Source organism: Rhinatrema bivittatum, chromosome 12, assembly GCF_901001135.1.
Source record: "Rhinatrema bivittatum chromosome 12, aRhiBiv1.1, whole genome shotgun sequence".
In the NCBI taxonomy this organism is placed as follows: Eukaryota; Metazoa; Chordata; class Amphibia; order Gymnophiona; family Rhinatrematidae; genus Rhinatrema; species Rhinatrema bivittatum.
In genome coordinates this window covers 22,789,280-22,807,496 of record NC_042626.1, presented here as the reverse complement: position 1 = coordinate 22,807,496, position 18,217 = coordinate 22,789,280, and the positions used below count along the sequence as shown (strand labels likewise).

At 44.2% G+C, this 18,217-nt stretch overlaps 1 protein-coding gene across 1 annotated transcript in view; it reads right to left on the bottom strand.

The window, feature by feature from the left end:
- FXYD6 (FXYD domain containing ion transport regulator 6) overlaps nt 1-17,498 on the bottom strand; it is a 65,166-nt gene extending 47,668 nt beyond the window's left edge. Inside the window, exon 1 of the mRNA XM_029573610.1 lies at nt 17,274-17,498. The gene's annotated coding sequence lies outside the window, so the exon portion shown is untranslated. The remainder of the gene's footprint in view (nt 1-17,273) is intronic.
- Nucleotides 17,499-18,217: the final 719 nt, after the last annotated feature.

The window sequence follows — 18,217 nt, the reverse complement described above, 5'->3', positions numbered from 1 at the left end:
TGATACTTCACACATCCAGCAGAGCTCTCTGCTTCAACGGCAGGGGAGAAGAAAAGAGGGTTCGCACTCACAAGCGGGGAGTAGCTGGCTTGTTACGGCAGTTACTACCCCAAACCAAATGTGCCTGATACTTCACTTTCGATGCATATCCAGCATGGCTCTCTGCTTCAACAGCATGGGAGAAGACTGATACTTCACGCATATCCAGCATAGCTCCCTGCTTCAACGGCAGGGGAGAAGAAAAACAACCGATAAGGGCTGTATAACATAGTCTGGGTAAAACAAATAAGCATGGGTGTAGCTTGCTTATTGCGGCGGCTACTACCCCTAACTAATCAAACTAGATATTTCACTTGGATGCAGCTCCATCACTGCTCTCTACATTAAAGGTGGGGGTGGAAGGGAAATAGAAGAAAGAGCTAAGAGAAACAGATAAGTATGAGAGAAAAAATGTGTGAAGCTTGCTGGGCAGACTGGATGGGCCATTTGGCCTTCTTCTGCCGTCATTTCTATGTTTCTATGTTTCTATGTACTAGAAAGGATTTTGAGTCTCTCTCTTAGCAGTGGCGGAGAGCACTGAGAGCAGGGATGCTTCTTTGCACATCTTAGTGACACAGGACATGCGCCTTAAGCATGCTATGTCGAGGTTCTGCTGCAATGGAAATAAGTGCAAACGGCATAAGCCTCAGAGAATTTAGTGCACCTCAAATCACGGAGGCCTCTTAGACGACAAGGAGAGCTTCCAAGGAGCTAGTTCACTGTAAGGAAACACGAGCAAGCTCCTTATGCACAAATACTGGACACTCACTATTTGATCAGGTTAGCCTGTGAGCGGTGCAGGTGCTCTGATAATATTTATCCATGATTTTATGTTAACCTTTACACTTCCAGCGCTGCCTCTGTTAGAGGCAGCGCTGGAAGTGGGGAAGGGAAGTTTGACTTATGGTGGGGATGAGGCCTCAGATATTGGCATTGTGGGTGGCGGGGGAGGGTAAGCCCAATCTTTGCAGGTGGCAGAGGGAGGGGAGACTGTAAAACGGTTTTGAGAGGTTTCAAAGGTGTAAGAAGCATGACCCTACAGGGACATGTTTGACATTTTAGAGGAGAAGCAGGGGATCAGGTACCTGGCCCGTTCATTTCTTTTTTTTGTTTGTTTTCACAGCGCTACTTAGCCAGGATATCTTTTAGAGATATCTGGTTATCTGGTCACACAAGGCCAGATAATAAAAAAAACCTACTTGGCCATATTCGAATATATCTGGTTAGGTTTTTAAGTTATCCAGCTACATGTAGGTGGATAACTTTAGTCTAGTATATTCAGTGGGGCATTTATCCCACTGAATATAGGGGACAATTTATCCGGTTAATTTTAGCCGAATAACTTGTCCACTAAACGGTCTACTGAATATTGGCTTTGAATAGTTAATTTTTCCTTGAGGGGATATATTCTATCAGGAGACCCAAAAGATCAAGCTGTGGACAAAATGGATTATCCCTCTGTAAATCTGCCACCAAATTTTCTTCCAAAACCTCAAAATTCTAAGGCAGTGCCACTACGTGTGTATGTAAGTCCCTTCCTCCCCATACTCCAACATAAGAAATGTATACTAAATTTCATGGCATGCAGTCTTCTAGGTGTGAAATACCATCAATTTCAACTGTTGCATATATTTTCTGAAATAACCAAAGCAATTGTAGAGGACTTAACCCTTTTCCCATATCAAATCTGAGCCTTCCTTGCCCAGTGCAACCCAGAAATCATCCTCTCAACTGGAAAAATATCCAGGAGCATCTTCGTATAACTAATTTAAAACTTAATAAAACCTGGAAATTACTCCTTCACTAGATTTATAAAGCAAAATATTTTCAAAAGTTACTTTAGTTGTTTGACCCATGTTCTGCATTATTTTTCGGAATATAATAAACCTAACTGAAAGGCTTATCAAAAATAGCAGAATAGTCTTGCACTCATGCATACACATTCTGTTTCCCACACAATCTGCATGCACACACTCTTTCACCTAGTTAGTTTCACACTCACCCGCACTGACACACACTGGGGCAGATTTTATAACCTGTGCGCGCATGTTATAAAATCCGGGGTCGGCACACGCAAGGGGGGTGCACACTTGTGCGCGCCGAGCCCTAGGGGAGCCCCGATGACTTTCCCCGTTCCCTCCGCTCCCCCATCTAACCCACCCCCCAGCCCTACCTAAATCTCCCCCCTACTTTTATTTCAGGAGTTACACCTGACTCTGGCTGCCGGTGTGCCGGAGAACTCGGGACCGCTCCCGGACTGCCGCCCTGTCCCCTTCCCACCCGTTTTTCAAAGCCCCGGGACATAGGCTCGGCGCGCGCAGGAGCAGGTTTTCGGAGTTACGCGCGTAACCCTTTGAAAATCTGCCCCACTGTGTCTCAGACCCCCTGTATCTTTAACTCACTCATACAGGCACTGTTTCCTTCAGCATGCAGTTCGGTGGCTTTGTACATGCTTTTATACATACTATATCAAGTTTTTGTGCTTTTGTTGCTGGAGTGCATTATGTTTGGGTAGAGAATGCCTTATGTAGATGCAGTGTGCAGTAATGGCATATTGTGTGAGGGTTCTAGGTAATACAGTTAAAATTAATAAGCGAAAATATATCTTTACTCAATGCATAATTAAGCTCTAGCATTCATTACCAAAGGATGTGGTGAAAGTTGTCAGTGTAGCTGCATTTAAAAAAGGTTTGGACAAGTTCCTGGAGGAAAATTCCATTAACCATTATTATGGTATTTATTTATTTATTTGTTTTTGCTATACCGATGTTCAACTGGTTTTATCACACCGGTTTACAGCTTACTCAGTGGAATCTATAAGAATAGATTTCATATTTTACATTTAGACATTGTAACATGATTGGTTTTGTAACCTGGACAACATTTAACATTGTAACATTGTGTCACTGACATTGTAACATGGTTGTTTCTGTAACATGGAAAACTTTGGGACATGATGGAATATGTGACTTGGGTAACTCTGTGGTAAGAGTACTTTTGTAGCAAGGGTAGGTTTGGAGCAAGGGTGACTTTGTAACACGGAGATAACTTTAACTTGGGTGAAGATGTAGCCAGATGGTTTGATTCGCATTGGGTTAACCATTATAGTTTCTGTTCTGGGGTGGGGGGAGTGAAGTGTGTGTGGATTGTGGTGGGGGCTCAGCTTGGTGTGATAGGTGTTGAATGATGTGTCGCTGTGGGATATGCTTTTTTGAAGAACCAGGTTTTTAGGTTCTTTTTGAATGACTGGGTTGTGGGGTCAAGCCTGAGTTGAGATGGGAAGCTGTTCCAGATTGTTGGGCCCGCAATTGTTAGGGATCGCTCTCTGGTTGAGGTTAGGTGGGTCATTTTTAGTGATGGGGTTGAGATGAGTCAGTGTTGGTTGAGCGGAGTCTTCTCTGTGTGGATTGGAAGTGCAGGGTGGGGCTCATCCAGTGAAATTTTTCGGTGTATAGTGTTTTGTGGATGAGTGTTAGGACTTTGTATTGAATCCTGTATGGGATGGGCAGCCAGTGTAGGTTTTTGAGGATTGGTGAGATGTGTTCAGTTCTTTTGATGTTTGAGATTGATCTTGCCGCAGCATTTTGGAGTAGTTGTAGTGGTCTTAGAGTGTTGGCTGGGAGGCCCAGAGTAGGGCATTGCAATAGTTGAGTTTGGAGAACAGTAGGGCTTGCAGTACTGTTCTACAGTTCTGTAGTCGTGGTTATAGAGTTGCAGAAATCCACTGCTTATTCTTGGGATTAACAGCTTGGATTCTATCTATCCCTTGGGATTCTGCCAGGTACTTGTGACCTGGATCAGCCACTGTTGGAAACAAGATACTGGGCTTGATGAACCTTTGGTCACCCAGTATGGTAAGTCTTATGTTCTTATGTGTGCATGATTCCCCGAGAGCTTACCATCATGGCAGTAGTGTGTGTATGCTAATAGAATTTAGTTCATTCTGTCTGCTGCCTAGTGCTGCAGGAAACACAGTTATCTGTCAAATCTTCAAATGTTAATATCTCCTTCAATATCAGTTGCCACAGTTGGGTGCAAAATCGTGAAATCAGCTGAAAGACATGAAATGCATCAACCCTTACTTCCCAAACTCCCAAGAAATGGGTGATTTTCAGTCTGACTGACTGACCAACATATACAGAGGATAATTGCCTATTAGAAAAAATGTGCCGGACATAAATTAAATTTCTCCCTCAAATATGAAAACGAGATTTACTATCATGCGCATTAGGTAGCTTGTTTTCAGACCTTTCTACTTCAAAATAGTAAAGTTTCAACCAGGAGTGAATGTTGAACAGAAGGAGGCTTTTGAATAGAGCTTTCCCACATTTTCAGAGAATACTTCACCAGGTGTGTGTGTGTGTGTGTGTGTGTGTGTGTGTGAGTGGAGGTGTGTGTGTGAGAGTGTGTGTGTGTGTGTGTGTGTGTGAGTGTGTGTGTGTCCCTAAACCTCCTTTCACTTTCAAAGTCTTCGGTATCCATAGAATTTAGTTCAAATTGCCTTGCCCACAGCTTGCTACTTCTATTCAAACCCAACCCTTGCACTCAACATTTCAACACCAGTCCCAAAATTATTTTACCAACAGGTAAAATAATATTTGAATATGTTAGGAACTGCAATTCTCCTCCTCCCTTTCCCCCCATACCTTCAATTTCTCTTTAAATATAGTAGGTTTTTTGGGTTTTTTTAGAAACCCTCAGAGTTTTCCACCCTCAAATTAAGCCCAGAAACTTCTTTTGCAAATTTTTAGTATCAATTTCCAGGTATTTTAATTGCAGAAACTTGGAAAAATAGCAAAGTTTAGGTAGCACTACTATTGGAAGGATCAGTTCTAAAACTTTATTTGCAGGTAAACAGCTGTTTACCCCTGTACAAAGGGCCACTGAAAATTTCATCCCCCCTCCCCCCATGTTGGGTGCAGTTTACAGGGTGGGTGCTTTTACCCATGGAAAAAAAATGGGTGGAGCTGTCAGGGAGCTTTTATTTAGAAAGCCTCACATGCGCATGGACTTTCGGCATGTACCTTCGCACCTGCTTTAAAGCAGCTGTAAATGTACATAGGTACTGAGTACCCACTGTGCACTACCAGCCTGGTTTCTAAAGGGAAACCTCACAGGGGAGCTTCCCTTGCAGACCTATGGGTCCCATATATCCTCAGGCCTGCAACCCTCACCACCATTCTGAAAATTGCCCCCATTAAAGTATGTTAATTTTCCTAAACCATGAAATAAAATATTTGGCCCAGTACTCTAAATCCTTTGAAATTGCCCTAAATAAAACCAGATAATTTACTGAGAATGAATTATTTAAATTGTTAACAAGATTATTTTTAAAATATTTAATGAAACAGGAAAACTATCCTGAATCTTTTTAACTTCCACATCACTGAAAGATTTAGAGCTTCTGTTTCGGAATCCAGATATAATAACAAATTCTTCCAATCGTTTTGAAGATTAGGGAGAGTAGTGTGAGGCTTAGTTATTGCTAAAAGAGCATTAACAAGCATTGTCAATGTAATATCATAATTACCCATCCAGAGCCCTTAATATTCACATTACTCCTAATTCTATTAGCCAGTGGTTTCATTGCTACACAAAGATCAACAGGGAGACTGGGCACCCTTGTCTAGTGCCCCTAGAAATGGAAAATAACTCAGAATAATGCCCATTAACTCTAATTCTCAATCTAACATTTCCATATAATCTAGAAACCCAAGTATAAAAGTTGCTTTTGAACCCTGTTTTCTAAAGAACCAAACTTCAAAAAGCAACACTGAAGGCGCTCCTTGAGATGTGACTAGCCCAATAACATTTTGAAATTTGCAAATATTGCCATCAGATTGTTTTCCTGAGACATATCCTATCTGCTTGTTAGACATAATATCTGATAACATTTTATTAAGACTATTATTTGAAATCTTTGCAAATATCTTGACATCTACATTCAATAGGGAAATTGGTCTATAAGATTCATAATCCATTACATCCTTCTCAAGTTTAGGTATAATCACGATACTTAACTCTACCATTTAATTAGGCTGATGTTCATTTTGTAAAAAGGCATTAAATAATTCAGTTAAATATGGAGCAAATGACTAAACATGTTATAAAATGTAACTTCTAACATTATCTGTTTTCTGTGGAGAAATGAACAGAAATGGAACACTATCCAGATACTTCCTCTGCTGATGTCTGTAAATGTTGTCATCCTTATTTATACAATTTAACAAATTCTTGCAAGATTTCTTTTCACCCTTCCTGTCTGTTAAACTGGCTATATTGGAATTATGAGTTTGATTTTCGAATTTTAAAGCTAGCAACCTGTCTGCCTTATTTCCTTTTTCATAATATTGTTCAACTGAGCTTCTTCCACTAACAAACGATTATATTTTCCTCTAACTCTTGCTCAAGCTTTACAGAGAAATCCCAGATGGAGTCCAGAACAATTCTAGTAGCACAGCCGCTACCCCAAGAAATGACCTTATAAACAGAGTTCCCAAAAACATGACAAGGCGACACTAACCTGCCCCTGTGAGGGAAGGGGGTTGATGTGGACAAGACACTTGATTCTTATTTTTTAGGGAAGAGCTATGCTGGGGTGATTATTTCTCCTTGGCCTTCTGCATTCTCTCAGCTGCATTTCTTAAGGATATATTTACCCGTATTATTGATGCCCTGGTGAGAAATGAGCTATCAAAGGTTTTCAGTTACAGGGGTCAAGCCATGACAAACTCTGTACTTAACGGAGACACAAATCCTTGTTGCCATCTCTGAAGCTTCACTATGTATCCAAAGGAAACGAGGACTACAAATCCTGGAATTCACTGGGCAGAAACAGTAAGAGAATGATAACAGATGCAGACCATAAGGCCCATCTAGTTTACCCAATTTTATTCCTGGTGCAATGCCACAGACCCCAGTTGATCAGTTCTTCACAACTAGGGATCCTTTGAGCTTATCTCAGGCTTTCTTGAATTCTGTCATGGTTCTTGTTTCGTCCACATCCAGTGAGAAAATGTTCCATGCACCTACCACGCTCTCAGTAAAGAAATATCTTCAGATGTTGCTCCTGAATCTACCCTGTTGCAGGCTCATCCTGCGACCTCTTGTTCTAGAATATTCTTTCCTCTGAAAAAAAGGTTTGCTTCTCGTGACAGATAAGCAGACTGGCTCAGTCTTTGTTGATTACGATATGTCAGCTAATCACCTTAAGGTTAAGACAGTCAAAATGTTAGTATTTACTGTGTCCTGGCAGGTTTTATAAACACTGCCATGTTATGTCATGTTAAGAAGGAAGCCTCTAATAGGAAAGAAGAGGCAGAGAGGCAGCCTCTGTCCATGGCAGAAGGGATCAAGCAGGACGCATTATATTACAAACACTCATTCCACAGAAGACTGCAAGTCATGCCAAGATATAAATATGCCAGCGGCAGTCAGCAAATGTAAACAGCGCAGCCATGTTCAGCGCTGGATGGTTAGAAACGTCTTGAGAAACAGACCCATGTGTCTGTCTGTATTCTCAGGACCCCTCCAAAAGAACTTGCTTCTTTTTGAAATAAATAACTTTGTACTAGAGAACACTGATTTCACAACAATTAGGAAGTACTTTATAGCAATCTAAATTTATTCTTTATAAAGAAATTACAGAACCACAGGGTAAGGGTTTCAATAAATTGTTAAAAAAACTTCCTACATAAATTCTGCATATGAATCCCAGGATTGGATCCCCATCCTGTGTCCCTTGAAGCAACTGAATGAGGTGAAGGACACTGCAGAGCGAGGTTAAGAGCTAGAAGTGTTAGCATAGTTATCAGAGCAAAGAACACTGAAATTAGAGACCCTAGTTTAATTTCCCAGCATCACCACTCACCTTAAAGCCCTCAGCAAGTCAACTTCTTTGTGCTCAACAGATTATAAACTTGCTGGGCCAGGGACCTTGTAACCCTGTTGTTTATCTTGCACAGCTGCTGTTCAAACTCATATGGATAATTAAAAAACACTAACAAAAACCTGATATGCTATGTAAAATGTCAATGAATGTAAAAGTTAATTGTTATTATACATTAATATTTTGATCTAATATGCAGAAAACTTAAAAAGCCTTAAGATCAAGTTGGATTTGGATGTAATTACTCGCCTTTTCAAACCCAAACTCAAGGTGAGGTACATTCAGGTACAGTGCATATTTCAATGCCTCAGAGGGCTCACAATATAAAAGGGGAGATTTTCTAAGCTGCGGTATTTTCCCCGAAGGGACAATACCATGCGATTCACTAGCCGCACGGTCTGCGGCCACCAAATTTTAAAAGGGCTATTCAACCACCAGCTGCACTCTTGGCTGGAGTGCTCGGATCTGTGGGGGAGGGGGATCTAATGAGAACTCGTCTCCCTGCCCCTTCCCCCCCCCCCCCCCATGAGGTGACAAAAGTTTAAAAAATTAAAACAAATTGGTCATGATGTTGGCACTGGCCCACCTTTTGGTGTTGAAAAAGTGACCTGGCCACACCCTCCCAGCCCTCCTGGCCACTACCTTAAAATCCCTGGTACTTCAGCAGTGTCCCAGAGCAAATCCTAGGGCTCCATTTCTGAAATGGTGACAGTCAGCCTCAGACACACCTTTGCCTCTATCATGGGAGCCAACTTTTCAAAATGATTGGGGGGGGGGGGGGTGCTAAATGCAACACAAATTACTCTTTCCTATCCATAGTAAAGGAGTTTGTTGCCTTTTGGACACCAAGGAGACAAGTTAAGGAACTGGGGAGGATATAAGGGGGGGGGCTAGGGCCAGCACTGGGGTCACATTGTTTTATTTTTTAAAACTTTTGCCACCTTAGGGGGCAGCAAGGGGGGTTTCATTACACCCCCGGGATTTAGACACTTTGAGGGGGGAGGGGTGGCTGTTGGGGGGGGGGGGTTATTCAGCCCCTCTAAGGAAAGACCCCAGGAGCAGTGGGACGTGTGAGCGTCCTGATACACCCGGGGAAAAGTTAGCTACACCTCTTGAGATCTACGCAGTTAACTTTCATTACATAACGCAGCTTGCAAACATTAAGGCGAGCCATGTTAGTTGATTAGCATATTATTACCATATCAATGCTGATTTGCATACCCTTGCATTTAAATCAGTTCATTTAAATAGCCTTTTTTTTTTTAAAGCCACTGATAAAATATTTACGATGTCTTAAAAAGATAGAGACAAGATGGAAGAGGCCCAGGGAAGGGTGACCAAAATGGGTTCTGCATCAGAAGACGTATGAAGAGAGGCTGAAGGATCTGAATATGTACACCCTGGAAGAGAAGAGATGCAAGGGAGATATGATACAGACCTTCAGATGCCTGAAAGGTTTTAATGAAGCAAGAGCTTCAAACCTTTTCCATTGGAAAGCAGACAATAGAATTAGGGGGTCACAAAATGAAACTCCGAGGGGACGACTCAGAACCAACATCAAGAAATATTTCTTCACGGAGAGGGTGGGGGATGCCTGGAATGCCCTTCCGGAAGAGATGGGGAGGACAAAACCAGTAAACTAATTCAAAAAGGCATGGGCTGAACACTGAGGATCCCTAAAGGCTGGAGCATGGAAATGAAGAAAAGGGTGCATGGGAGTAATCTGAATGGGGTACCCTTAACCAAGTAACCTTCATGATTTTGATGCAATTGCAACATTACTCTCCGCTTCAATGGCAGGGGTGAAAGAGGAATTGGATTCATATGGCAGCTAACCCTGGGCCCTGACTCTTATTTAAGGGCATTTCATGGTCTAGGTCTAGGATACTGATACGCAGGCATTAGGGAAATAGTGCAGGATTGCTTCTATGGTCAAGCAGCTTTGTCTGAATTATCAAGGCTGCTCGCCACATAAACATTTTGCTAGTAGTATTACTACCCTTAACATAAGGAATTGAGCGGCAGTTCTACCCTTAACAGAAAGATGGGGGTAACCTGCACGAAGCGGCAGTTACTACCATAAGAAACTTGCTGGGCAGACTGGCTGGACCATTTGGTCTTTTCCTGCCATCATTACTATGTTACCATAAACACTGTTGGTACCTGAAGCACTGGAGGGTAAAGTGATTTGCACAAGATCACAAGAAGCATCCTTGGGAGAAGTGGGACTTGAATCCTGACTTCTGAGGTTGTCAGCCCACTGCTCTAACCAGTAGGCCACTCCTCCACATTTATTCCTGGAGATTTTCCATTGTTTCTGCTAGTAAAAAAATGTTCCAACATTAGCAGGCTACCTAAACAAACAGCTGAAAGGGCACTTAGTTGCGTCACCCTCGCTGCCTTCTATCCTTTTCTTTTACAACTCTTTACACGACTGCTGTAACCAAACCTACGGTTTTCTTGTATGTTCAGGTAACATCACCCTTAGTTCATTTTGTGCTGACCTCATAAAGGGGACAGGGCTCTTGAAAGCTAGCCAGAAATGCGCCTAAAACTTGTTTGTTGACTTTTATTTCTATGGATGAAAATGGAAGCTACAATATATTTTTTTATAGGTCAAGTTTCCTGATTGCTAGTACTTGGCTTCCATCTCTCTTGCCATTACTAAGAGGTGGAGAAGAGAAGCTGCTGCTAGCTGTGTTTCTGGCATCCCACCTCGGGATTTTTTCTTGCCCCCAGTATTCACAGTGCAAGATGCTCAGAGGTTGGTGAGAGCCTCCAACACACAAACAAACAATTCAAGCCTCTCTCTTACAATCAGATGACAATAATTGGCACTCAGGGCCTCTCCCGTCTTCCTAATGCACACAGTTAATTTACAATTTTTTTTTTATTAATTGACACATGCTTAATTTATTCTAGGGAGAAATAGTGGCTGAGTAGATAGCCAGGATCTGCATTATCTAATGTAAGTGCTTGAGTTACAGGGATGCCTTCATACAGAATCGGTATGGCCTTTGGCACACCCAGACACAAGATTAGCAGTCAACACAATTTGATTGATTAGAAAGGTCATATGATTGCTATGATATCAAATAATAGCTTCTGTGACATCATCACAATAAGCCACTAGCAAGGCAGCTTTAACAATGTTTGCTGATATCACAATGCACCTGTGTCTAACTGAAACTGGAAGAGGAAAGTACTAAAGGAATAGTCTACAAAACAAAAAAATAGTTAAAACAAATAGTAAATGTTTTAAATCTCAATCAGTTAGTGTCATGGTAATGTTCATTTCTCCTACAAATAAAGCTGAACTCAAAAATATGTAAAACAACATTAAGAAATGTAAAGAAAGCAAAATAATACTTCATAAAAAACTCTAAACTCCTAGACACAGCTATTTGGGCTATGAACTAATCATGTAGTAACCTAAAAAGATTGTTGTACCAAAAAGTACATACCAAAATATTAAATCGACCCAAAACTATCTAGATATCCAAACTAAAAATGTCCAAGCAAAAGTCCATAATGACCTACAATAAAAGTCCAGTCAATTCAAAGAAACCATTTATCTCAAAGCGACAAAAATTAATCAAAACGGCCATCAGTCCCCTATATGGGTCGTATTTCACCATAAATGGCTGCCTTTAGAGACATGGACTCAATGGGAAGGAAGAGCCAACCACCAATAAAAGCATAAAAGACAAAGTCACACAAATAACAACATATCAGCCTTATTGCAGACCAGACGTTTAGCCACCACCAAACTGTAGCCTTGTTAGCAAGAGCTGAAGAGGATTTCAAACTGGAGGACCAGTGTAATAAGGTGCGCTTGGGAGAGTGCACAGAGTTACCCACGACTGTGCACACAGTTTTTGTGCGCAAATTTTACTGTCAATACAGGAAAGAGTTTTGCACACAAAAAATGTGTGCACAACAATGTGCATACAGAGTAGCACCCTCCCCCCCACCCCCTCACAACCTAATTTAATGGTAATGAAGACATTAGCTATTATCCCCAATGCAGAGAGGAGTGCTGGCTTAACCCGCGTTTTCCTAATGCTGGAAACAACTCCTCCATAAAATATTTTAATGCGCACAGGGATGGTAACTTTTAAACAGGCACATGTGTGCACATGTGCACGCGATTGGCCCGCGCCCAGGGACGCAGTCATTTTATTACATACACGCACAAATGTGCGCATGTTATAAAATAGCCTGAATGTGCACACATGTGCACACAATTTTAAGTGGACGCATGCATGCCGCTTCTACCGCGTTAAGTGTTGGCACGCCATTACCAGTTTTACCAGTTCATTTGTAGAGCACCCAAATAAGGAATAGGTCTTCCAAACTTCCCTAGTTTTAATAGTCTCCCTTTTCCCTCTTAGCTCTGACCCTTAAAACCCTGCTGCGTTTAGTTTTTTTTTGTTTTACAACCTACACACCATCCATAGCAAAGTAAAGTTACGCGGCAGGTGACCATGACGTGCGCCTGCGCACATTTATAAGCAAATTTCAAGGTGTTGCGCTTTGAACCATGTGGTTCATGCCCTGGCAGGGGAGGAGGGAGAATGCGCCTGAGCAGCTGCAACTCTCCTCGTCATCGTCCTGCTGTTTTAGGATAGCAGCGGGTGAGTTAAGGGATCGGGAGGGAATGCGGGGGAGAAGCTGTTCTACTGCCACCAGCCTCTTTCTTGCTGCTTCTGGCCTGCAGGTGGGGGAGGAGGAAACTAGCATTGACTCATGGATAAGGTGATCCTGTTTAAGATGAAGTTTAAGACTAATTTCTCGTCTTATACACGAGTATATACAGTAAGTATGTGTGTGAGTGGGCCTGTGTCTTTCTATTTGTGGAAATCTTTTTCTTCCCCTCAGGGTATGCAAGACCCACCTCTACAGCTTTCCCCTCCCCACCTGTCCTCTTACCCCGCTCCCTGTAGCTATCCCTGCCCCATCTCTACATCTGAGCCCTTTACGCCCCTCCTCCACCTCTACAGTGTCCCCTTATCTCTTTTCCCCACCTCTATAGCTGCCCCATCACTCTCTTCCTCCTAAAAGTGCTCGCCCCAGTTCTGCAGCTGCTCCTTCATCTACCCTTCCCACCTCTACAGCTGCTGCCCCCAACTTCCTCCCACCACCGCTTCTCCTGCTTAGCATGCTCGCATGTAGCACAGCACATCACTACTCTCTAGTTTTGCAAAGACTAATTGGTAAACAACAGGACTGCGCTGGATTACAGAATCAGCCACAAGCAGAAATACTTTGTCATTATTATTTGTACACAGCTGGTACTATACACAGTAAATGCAAATGTACTAATACAAGAACTAGCACAAGTCAGATTGGCAGAATAGATAAGGGAAGTTCCTGGACAAAGAGCTCTCAATCTAAATTGGAAAACAGAAATGTGAGGGTAGTTGCAGGAGTAGTCTGTGACATATCACAAAAAAGGGAGGGGTGTATTGATGTCTCTGAAAACCTACAGCTTCAGGTGGCACTTGAAGAGAGAGCGGACCAAGATCACTGAGAAAAGGAGACAGTTCCAGAGCAAGGGAAAAGGCAAAGAAGAGAGATCCCAGGAGACAAGGCATAGAAGGAGCCCGGATTCAGGAAGGTGAGCAACAAGGAGTATGAATGGAGATGCACGAACTTAGAACCTTTACAGAGGAGGAGGAGCTTGTTTATGATGTATAAGGAGATGGGAGGCCAATGGAAGACTCAAAGAGAGGGCAGAGGATTCTTGCTACTGTGCTCAGACAGGCCCCTGCAATAAGACACGTGCAACCCCCCCCCCCCAAAAAAAAACAAAACAGGTGCTCATCCACATCCCCTGTGCACCCAATGCAATATTCTAATGAGAGAAAAATCGAAGCGGCTAACAAAAAGGGTGCACTAGGGAGAAATGTGCATTTCTGGCACTCCAAAGCTTATTGCATCAGATGCACGGACATCTAAATTGTGTGTTCTTAGCAAAAGTGCATCACTTATATGACGTTACAGAAATCTGCAATGCCTGTTGTTTACCAAAACTAAAGGAATCACCCACAGTTTTTTCAAGGTGTCCTTTAGCTAATCATCATGTTCCACTCCACTAATCCCTATATACATTCTTTTCTTTTTTGCTCTAACCCCAAACATCCAAATCTTATATTAATCTCTCTAAACAACCCTACCCTACAAGGGGCACGTTTATCGCAACACAGAGGACCACATTTTTTATGTTTCTCATGAGTCTTTGATTGTGAGTAAACTTTACTCCACCGCCAGAGTTGCAGTTAATTTTCCGGCACAAAAAATGTGGAGCGCCCAACCTTTGAGCTCACTTTCCTGAATCGGGCGGTAATAGCTAAGGCAATTTAAATGTGATTGGCGCTATCGGATATGCTTGTTTAGAATGCACGTTATGGATGCGTTAATCTCCTTACTGCACTGGACGTTATGACTGTGTGCAAGAAACACGCATCCAACTACGAGTAAACCTGTGCGCTAGGCTGGGAGCACCTAACTGCATCAGCCTGTGAGTGTATTGCAAAGGGGGCCATGATGAACGTGAGTTAAATGCACAGTGCCCGTACTAAGTTGGTTATACCCCCGTCTCAGAAGGCTCTCGCCTCCCCCCAAGTTCTGTAGGGGTTCCTGCCCAGCTCAATTAGAAGAAGTTTTACGTACCTGCTTTCTAAGGTGCTTTAGTTATAATATTATGCTACATAGTAGTAGTAGTAGTAGTAGTAGCAGCAGGGCCAGTGCAAGGGTATTGTGTGCCCTAAGCGACCCTTGCACTGCTGCCCCCACCTGTTTTGGAGCTGTGCCCCCCCCCCTACCTATTTCAGGGCTGCTCACGGTCCTGAGAAGCACACAGTGTCGCGCACCCCCCCCCCCCCCCCACACACACACACACCTGTTTCAGCGCCAAATGTGTGCTTCTCAGGCCCTGAGAAGCACACAGTGTCGCGCACCCCCCCCCCCCCCCCCCACACACACACCTGTTTCAGCGCCGAATGTGTGCTTCTCAGGCCCTGAGAAGCCCTGAGAAGCACACAGTCTCTATTTCTTTTTGCTGCGAGCGGGATAGACCCCGCTTGCGGCACCACTTGGCTGCTCTTCGGCGCCCCCTACGGCTCAGCGCCCTAGGCGACCGCTGAAGTTTGCCTAATGGACGCGCCTGCCCTGAGTAGTAGTAGTAAACTGAAAAGGACCTCCTGGCCCACCCAATGATGGGCAGGGGAAGGGGTGGAGAAGTGGCAGAGCTTGGTTGGCATACCCTCCCTCCCCAACCAAAAAAAGGCATTCTGCTGCCCCTGACTCCAGGTAAGATTCAGCACTGGAAATATTATCTCCCTTTTCCTATCCTATTTTGTGCTTCGTAATACAGAACAGGTTCTACATTGAATACAGTGTTTATATATTATAGTATCTCCTCTTACCAGATACACATTTGTTTACATTATTATTTATACATTTTGTGTGTAGTGTTTACATTTGTAGTTTGTACTTTTCTTAGAATTGTTTTATTATTTGTCTGTATCTGTTTGGCATCTCCAGCACAGCACTCTTTCCTAGCAGTGGCAGTAGCTCCAGCACCCTGCTCCTTTTTTTTTTTTTAGCAGTATTAGATCTGGCACAATGCCCTTCTATGCCTTGCGCCTTTCTATGATTTTGCCACCCCCGAAATGTTGACGCCTTAGGTGACTGCCTAGCTTGTCTAACGGAAGCACCGGCCCTGCTCGTTATGAATGCCCAGAATGTGCTATGACCGGGATAAATCAAAGCCAGGTTCAGCTCCTCGAGCAACAACTGTATCACTGTCCCCTACTGCTGCTGGAATTGCCACAATAATCTTACCCAAACCCTAATTCACCCAGTACCTGGCACATTCCTCCTTTCAGCCCTACACTGAAGCTGTTCACCAGGAATCGTTTCAGGAGAGCAATTGCACTCGGTTCTACCCTTCATTGGGGATTTTCATCCCTTTGAAGATGGGGGGGGGGGGGGGAAATGGGGTTTAGAGATAAAAAGCTGGCCCCTCTGAGGATACACCACCCTTTGCTCACTGGCCCTGGCAGCTGTGCCTATGCCTGTCTTATCCTCACCCTTCCTGGGCACACGGGAGACCCCATTTCTAAGATGTCACCACAGGAACCTGAGTGATGCTGGCTTGGCAATCTGACAGCTGCCATGGGTATTATTTATTATTTTTTAATTCGGTACAAATTCGGCAGTCCTCAGCCCTGTTCCTATACAATGGAGGGTGTTGCCCAGCAAAGACCCTGCAGCCAAAAACCGGGCTCTGTTGCCCCTCTCATTTTTCTAGTTCTGCCTTTCCACTAGGAAAAGCTACACCTAAACGGCATCCATAAAGGGCATTAGCCGCGCCTCCCCCCCCCCCCCCCAGACAGGGCTCATTAGATTTGAGGCTACCCAACCCTCCTCAAGGAGAACCCGTATTCATGGCAACGGCCAGAGGAGGTTCCCATAGCAACCGCAGGGCACGTGACCTAGAGCGGGAGCCGACCGCCAAGAAAGATAGCGGCGCGTGAAGAACGAAGTGGCGCGTGCACAGCTGACTCAGTCACGCGTGTTCAGAGCCCCCCGCCGGCCGTGCACGAGGAGCGCGCCTTCCCGCCCCGTGGCGGGCGTCTCCGGGTGCAGCAGAGGGCGCGGTCGGGCGGGACAAAGACTTCAGCCGCCGCGGCCCTTGGCGGCTAGGAACCGTTATTTATTTTATGTATTTGTTATCCGCTTGTAGTTAGAAATTTAGCATGCTAAGCGGAACGCAACCTGTACATTTAAAACATACAGCGGCACAACAGCAGTTAGACTTCGTTATGACAGCAACAAATGGCCCCCAGCACAAGCTCCCAAAAGAAAGCCCTAGTGACAGTGGGAAAGAGGGAACACGCGTCCCCGCCCTGCCCCCTGCTTCAACATGCACTGGGAGGGCTGTCTTCTCACCCCAGGCCATTCGAACGTGCTGGCCCGGTCCTACTTGTGCCTCACTGCGTGCATGGGTTTGTAGCTCTGATCTTTGGGAAAATCAATCGGAAAAGCAGACCTCCAAATCCTTGCATGCACCGGGGCTGGATCAGCTTGCTCGGGTGAGCTGGGGTGCAGTGGCATGCCTATGCCCAGGCCAGCTCCTGATAACCCGCCTTTTCTTTGTATCTTTCTATTTTTTTTTTCTCATAGCAACAGTTGTGAATTTCCCTTGCTGTTCCCATCCTGGCAGCTCTGATTTCCCCTCTCAGGGCATGCACACAGCGAAATCAATACCGCGCACACCCCAGGGCGGGGAAACTTTTCCTTCCAAAACCTTTGGCTGGGGGGATCGCCCCCGTCTTACCTCTCTCCCCGGGTAAACCAAAAACAAAATCCGGTAAGCCCTCTGAAGATCCGCGCTTTTCCTCCTCTTCGGCTTTGAATCGCCGCCTCGCCTAACTTAAGTGGCGCTGAGGCTGCCGGAACCGAAGCCCGTTGGATCGGTGGCGGTGTCAGCTCTCAGACACGCATTCCCCGTGTATGCCGCCTGTCCCGTCTGTGCGCGCGCGCCTCTATGTGTGTGTGTGTGTGTGTGTGCGCGTGCGAGAGAGATAACAGGGAGGCTCGGCGTGCACCGCCAGGAATATTGCAAAGGGGGAGTGATTGTAAGCAGGGGGGGTGCTGAGAAAGGAAAGAACAAAATAGCACCGTGTCTTGCACTGCATGGGCTGGAGGAAAGAAAAAAAAAAAAAAACAAACAAACCCCAGGAATTTTCCAGAACGGAAAATGAGAATTAATCTCCATGTCAAACAATGTAGCCCTTTCATTCCAGCCGGGAGGTACCACTGAGCTCTAATACCCGGCTGGGTTAACTGGAGGGGGTGGCAGGTCAAGCGTGCCCATGCAGCCTGCATGCAACAAGGTCTGAGTGGAGCCATCCCTGTTCCCCTCTGCAATGGAGAAAAGAGAAAATACTAACACTTTTAATCCAGGGAGTGCCTTGCTCCATCCTTTCCCAGAGCTTCACTATAACATTGACATTTTTTCCCCCCAAATAAACGTAGCATGGGCTAGAAATAGTCCCATCCTGTGCCAAAGCCAGCAAGGCAATGCTATTCTGGCTTCCTCATCCCTTGAGGTTCTTTGCTTTCTAATATACTAAACATATTTTTACATGATAGGTTTGCTTTGAATTAATTAAAAAAAACATTCACAGATTTTAGTGTTTGTTTTTCTTTTTCAGAAAATAAGAAAATTTGGCAGTAAAGATTATTTTCCCATTGCAGCCATATGTGCAGAGTGGCCTT